This window comes from Hordeum vulgare, chromosome 3H (assembly GCF_904849725.1).
Source record: "Hordeum vulgare subsp. vulgare chromosome 3H, MorexV3_pseudomolecules_assembly, whole genome shotgun sequence".
NCBI lineage: Eukaryota > Viridiplantae > Streptophyta > Magnoliopsida > Poales > Poaceae > Hordeum > Hordeum vulgare.
The window spans coordinates 208,063,795-208,070,713 of NC_058520.1; the positions used below are offsets into that span (position 1 = coordinate 208,063,795).

The 6,919-nt window shown below is 47.7% G+C and overlaps 1 pseudogene; it reads left to right on the forward strand.

The window, feature by feature from the left end:
* The first annotated feature begins 1,857 nt into the window (after positions 1–1,857).
* LOC123441631 lies at positions 1,858–2,474 on the forward strand (annotated as a pseudogene).
* Positions 2,475–6,919: the final 4,445 nt, after the last annotated feature.

Below are 6,919 nucleotides of genomic sequence, written 5' to 3' on the forward strand. Positions count from 1 at the left end.
GTGAATGGCTCGTCCTTCTGAGGCCACCGGTAGCTTTAGGCCATCGAGTAGATGCTGTAGGTGCTCAGCCCCGTGCCTATCTCCTTCGGATTCGGCTAGCCCGACGATGCCCGAGCTTCGGCCGCCGCCAAGCTCGTCGCCGGCATCATCTCCGGCCAGATCAGCCCCGGCTAAGTGCAAAAATGAACCTGCGGGAGACGTGTTGTTCCTCTGGTACACTCAGCACAGAGTTTGGCCGCCTGTGCGCCGTTTCCGAGCCCCTCCGCCGTTCTGGTGGTCGCCGGAGGCTCACCGCCGGCGAGGACGACCTCGCCGCCGGAGGATCTCAGCTGGCCTGAGCCACTGACGCATGGGGCCAGCCTCTGGATGATTATAGTTGATAAAATAAAATTAATTAAACTAAGAAGTCACTGACATGTGGGTCGAGCGCTGTTAATTAGCTAATTAGGTTTAAATCTAATCCAAAACTGACCAGAGTCACTAACCAGTGGGTCCCACTGGTCAGGTTTGACTTTCAACGGCCAGTTTGACCTGTTGATGCCATGATGACGCAATAAGTAGCTTTTTTGTTATAAAAGAATTCGAGAAAATGCCCAAAACGTCTAAAAATCATAGAAATTAATCTGTAACTCCAATGAAAGTAATTTATATATGAAAAAGTATCAGAAAAATCCAAGGAATCAGAATATGTCATTTTCAAACATGTTTGAAAATGTTACTGGACCAAACATGTAGAATAATGAATAGGTTAAATTTAATAAATGCTTTGGAGTTCGAATTTGAAAATCATTTGGATTCCACTTCAAATGCTATGATCAAACATTGTGCAATCACAACCAGCAACTTAACATATCATTCCCATGCATGTTAAAAACAAGTTGATCTGAGCATCAGGTCGAATCAATTAAAATGGTATTTGAGAATACCTCGTTTGAAGTGATATTTGAATCTGATTCAAATCAACTCCAAACTTAATAAATGATAGCTACATTAGCATACCACCATGCATCTTCATGCCATGCTCATGCATCATTTTGTTGCATATGATTGTTATTGGTTGATGTCATTTCTATCGGTAGGCAACGCTCCTCCGGATTCCACCGAATATCCGACTGACGGATATTGTCCCTCCTCGGAGCAACAAGGCAAGCAACCATTTTGATCATCCCGATAAATCCCATGTTCTCGTTCCCGCACTTACTTATTGCATTAGGATCAAATGCTTCAAATGCTTTTGCCATGTTAGTTGAACCCACTTCCTTTGCATGACCTGTCTTTGTCACAGTAAATAGCTGAACCTTGCAACCTAGCATACCTGGTAGATGCTTGAGCCATGATGTGCCTTATCCTGCTATGCATGCTATGCTTAGAGTTGTGTATGGTCTGTCATCTGGGAGATGAACATAATTGTGAGAATGTGCTCAGTAAGTAAAGGTTGTTTGTTGAACCTGATTTGGTAAAGGTACCGGTGAAAGGCTATGTAGGAGTACATGGCGGGTTGTTTCATTGGAACCGTCCTTAGGAACTGAGTTCCGTGTATGTAATACAAGACTAGATACTACCACACGTTGGGATACTTAATGTTAAACGCTTGTTATCTATAGTCTGATAGCATCAGACCATTCCAATGCCATCCATTTAGTTGAAATCTGACGCCTCACAATCCATGTTGCTTTTGTAAAAAAATAAGACATCGGCAGGGAATTAACGACACGTAGCCCCACCATAAATCATCCGCTAATCTCTCCCTAATTAATCTCTCCTATATTCGAGCTGCAACCACACCGGATCGAGCTCGTCCACCTTCCACGCACCGCCCGGAGCCCCTCGCCCAAATTTCCTTATACCCCGCCTCGCATGCAACCACTTCCTACTCTCCCCGCCGTCGAGCAGCACGGCCGCCCCGCCGGTCAGCTCCGCTTGCTGCCAGTCCAAACGACATCGTCTTTTACACCGATGCGACCCCCGGGCGACAATACTGGTGCTCCATCTTGGCATGGATCGATCCTGCCGCTCTTCCAGCAAGTTGGCTACGGCAAGGGGGAGGCCAGACGTGATCATCCAACTCGAAAGAGGGACGATCAGCGCCGCACTACTGCATCCTCGACGCTCGGGCGCCTGGCTTTCTCAAGCGCCACATCCACACGGCGACAACGTGCAGCGACGGGAAGGTGCAGATCTTCGTGGACGGCAGAGACATGCCGGCACCGTCGGTCTGGGCGCTGATCCAGTTCTCCTACACGGACGCGCTTCCCGTCCTGGGTGGCCTTGATGGCGCCGGTCACAAGGCAATGATCCGGCACCTCGTTATCGCCGCCGAGCAGTACAACATGGGCAGGGTAAGGGCGAACTGCGAGTGTGTCCTATGCAAGAGCGTCGACATCGAGACCGTGGCAGCCACGCTGGCCATGGCCGACCGACACGGCTTCAAGAAGCTGAGTGAAGCTTGCACCAAGTTCATGGCTTTTCCCTGACATCCAAATATCCATGCTTCATATGCGTCATTCTTGTGCACCTTCGCTGTATAGAGTTTGCGACATTCTAGACATGCTTTCGTTTTTCCATACTATTGTGTTATATTGAGATTACAAGAGATTGACGCTTCTTCCAAATACCACCAACGAGCAGCGGGGACATTGAACGTGATAGGATACGGCACAATCAACGGGCAGCAGGGACATTGAACATCATAGGATACGACACAATCATCTTGCCGCCATGTTGGCCCCTTCTCCGACGACATTGCATCCATGGTACTCCTAATCGATGTTCAGGTTGGCATCATCTCTCATACATCCTGCCATCGATGCTTCCGGTTCCTCGACGTCTCTGGCTCTAAATAGTGGGAGTGACGTGCTTCATTGTCAAAGAGGCAATGCTTCAGATCCTGTGCATTGTCATACTACCTATGTATGTGTTTCCTTCAGTTTAGTTTCAGATATCTGCTTTGGTATCATATGTAGCATGTATCGAAGCATTTACGTGTTAATTTTCTTTGTTGTTTATACAAACATGGTAAATCGGTAACATTTTGTTCAAGCTTCAGTAACTCTCAAACTATGTTTCTGATGGCTCATTGCAACAAAGTAACTCTTAAACTACATTTTACGCTTCAACCAAATAAAATTGTGCTTCGAAATACAATGACGCGTGCTTCTTTTCTTACACTAACATTGTGATGGTATAAGGAAGTTGAAACTACATTTCATGCTTCAACCAAATAAAATTGTGCTTCGAAATACAAACACGTGTGCTTCATAACAGAAAACAAATCATGACAATGCCCGGAGAAAAATGTGACCATGAATTATGAAGCATGTCATGTACTGTTGGAAGCATATGATGGAAACGAATATGGAATAAAAGGAAGCATCATGCATATATGAAAACTCCTGTGATTGTATGGACATGGAGCGAATATCGGAAGCATATGGCAGCAGCGTGATTAGAGAAAATCTATAAATGTTATGGAAGCACATTTTCCAAATTAAGTTGAAACAAATTAGATTGAACCAAACTTCTATGGTGGTTGGAAGTAACGTGGCGTAAGACCGGAAGACGAAAAATAATAGCAAATTTATGCAGAATTTTGTCTCTAAATAAAAATAAATTGTTACATTGGACACAAAGTTTTTTCTTGGATATGGAAGCAAATTTAACATGTACTGGAAGCTAAGTTTAGCAGGAAAAGATTTTGGGAAACGTTTCCATACAGCGCGCCGGCGGAACCGATGTCTCGGTCGGTCGCTCGCTCGCGCAGGCCATGCAACATTTTTCGCACGCGCGCGCTTCGCTGGTCAGTGGATGCAACTTTTATACCGTGTAAATTTGTTGCAACTACTGTTTAATTTTGCTACTAGCGTTTTTCATTTGTTACATCTGTCCACTAAAAAAGTTGCATCCATAGTTGGTTGTAACTCGAGTTCGTCGGATTTTTGCTACAACCGGCATCATTTTTTGCTGCAACCGTTCACTAAAAAAGTTGCATACACGTTCACGTAGATTTTTGCTACAACCAGCGTTTGACTTTTGCTACCACGCACCATCGATCAGCTCCTTTTTTTGCTACGATCACGTAGATATTTTTTTGCTAATTTTTTTGTTGTTGCAACCGTTGACGAAAATTGCTGCATCGCATCGAAATTTTGCCGCATCGGGGAAAAATGTTGCATGGATATCTAACGGTGCACACGCGCGGCGGTTGGCGGATCGTGCGGCCCACGAGTGGCCGGCCGAAAGTTTCGGCCGGCGCGCCGGCACAGAGCACTGGCCAAAGATTTTCGGTTCAGTAGAAAAAAAGGTGATACTTACTTGCTTTTTTTGAGGGATTCCCTGCTTGATTTTTGGGCGTAATTAGTTTGTGGAACAAAATTAGTATAGGGAAACAAAGGTGGACCCAAGTTATAGATTGTGTCCAACCGTGACTTCTGGGAGCAATTAGTTCTATGAAGTTGATTACTAGGAAACTACCTGGCAAAGGTTCGACGCACCTATACTAATCTAACGGGCAGAAGCAGCCTCATCCTACGGTGTCCGGCTGGTCTGATGCAACACTAGAGATCAGTAGTCTGATCCCTAGCGGTGCCCATACTTAATTGACCCTCTCGACTTATTAATCGCTTAGTACTCGGTCCAGGAGTTGCAAGCAGTTTCTAGTGTTTATAGTCATGCTGGAGGCCGTGCATATCGCTGACCTGAGAGGTGGGCTGTGATGCGGTAGGCAGTGGCACCCGGATGGTGGGCTTTGGAACCCTGCGCACATCGTTTGGGGACGTGGCGGAAACCTCGGCCGGACTTCCGTGCGGGTTACCTTTAGATAGGCGATAGACCTGGACTAAGTATTAGCATGGTTAACGGTCGTGGCCGACTCCCTCGTTGGGCTTCCGCTTGAAGGTTGCCGAGGTGCATGATGTGCACATGGCGATAAGTGGCGAGAGCGTGTGTGAAGAAGTACACCCCTGCAGGGTTATGATCTATTCGAATAGCCGCGTCCACGGATATGGACTACTTGGAGACATATGTTGTTCATAGATAACTTTAATGGCTACTCATAAAATTGTCAAGATAAGCGTGAGTGTCATGGACGGCATTCCCGTATGGAGACAGAATGTTTCCACGATGGAGTATTGTTGTGGTGTTAGTGGACTCGTGTGCGAGAAATCAAGTTGTCAAAAATTATTTTAAAATGCAAGTTGTCTAGCCACGAGTCAAATGCTGGCTTTCCGCATGAACCCCACAATTCCTTATTGATACATTGCATGAGTAGATAGTTATCCTAAAGTCTTGCTGAGTACTCTTGTACTCATGTTTGTTCAATAATTTGTTGCAGATGTTGTTAATGACTGTTATGATGGGTCGTGAGACCCCTACTGTGTAATATTATGTGTGAGGCTCTTTCGAGCCTTTGAAATAAAGCTTGTATGTTTGTGGTTATGTTGTGATGCCATCGATGTATCTATACATATCAGTATGCCATGCGTACGTGTGTCGTACTTGATATGTATGGGGTTCGATTACCTAGCCGTAGGTGTTAGTAGCATTCCCTACAGGGAAATGCCCCTTTGTGATCCAACGAGCCATGGTTGTTCGCTACTGCTCCGGACACATTGGTTGACCAGCATGTGTCCTTCTTAGCTGCTATGTCTGTCCCCTTTGGGGAAATGTGATGCGATGTAATGGAGTCCCTGTAGCTTGCTACGACTCATCTACATTCGTTGGTGACCGACACCTGCTTTGCTGGGTCATGTATGCATGTCCCTGTGCGGAACTTCCGCTTTGGTTTATGACTAGACATGTCGATCCGGGTTCTGTCACTGGATTGCTAGCGACACAATTGCATACGCGAGTCAAAAGGCGCAAACGGTCCCGGCTAAGGTAAGGCTGCAGCCGTGGGATAACCGTGCGTGAGACCGCAAAGAGATGCAATGTGTTACAGGCTGGATTCCTATGACTTAGGATCGGGGTCCCGACAGCAGCCGCGCTGGCCCTGGTGCCTCCGACCAGCTCTGGCTGAGGTGAGCGCATCGTCGGCTCGGGGGTCCGCATCATGCCCACCCCCATGCTGGCACCTGTAGGGGAGCCTCGGTGCGAGCTACCCATGGACGCGGCATAGGGCGGCGATGGAGGCCGTGGGGAGAGGAGCTCCGGCCACTTGGAGGTAAGAGGAAGGAGTGGAAGGGTGCTGAGGGTCTGGGGTGCCCCTGGGGTGGCCAGAAGGGAAGGAGAGACCCGCGTGCCCAAAGTTGGAGCTTCTCCCGGAGGGAGAGCTTCGGCCATGGCAGGGCAAGGGGAGGAGGAGAGCTTGGGAGAGAAGGTCAGGTGCTCCGGAGATTGCTGGGAGGGAGGAGGATCTGAGTGGGAGCCAGAGAGGCTCGGGGAAGAGGAGATGAGAGAGGGGGGAGGGAGAGGGAGCTCGGGAGCTCTCTATAGCTTCCTGTGCATGGATGCCATGCAACCCAGAGGGAGCTTGGAAGCTAGCTGGTGGGTGGAAGCGCATGGAACGGGCAAAAGGAAGGACTGAGACATTCTAAGACATGGAGTGGCTGCCTGATTCGAGCTGTGGGGTAAGGTTAAGGTGCAGAGCACCAGTTCTGCATGCCAGGGTGGTGGTCACCATGGCCACCTGTGCCTACACGAGAAGCTTGACCAGTCAAAGGTGTCTGGGATGTGGGGCATGTTATCTGGAGGGTGAGTGAGGAGTTTGGTCTCTAGTGGAGTTAGTTTGAATGGTCTTTGACTGAGGTCAAGTTTGCAACAACAAACTTAGAGCTAATGAAAGTGGATCTCAAAGGGAGAGTCTAGGGGAAAAACAATGTCTGGCACTGTTAGATATGCAAGGACTACAGCACTTCCAAGTTTGAGCTCAAGAAGAGGAGGGCAGCTAGTACTTGCTGTACAAAGCTACATTTCAGCCAAAAAT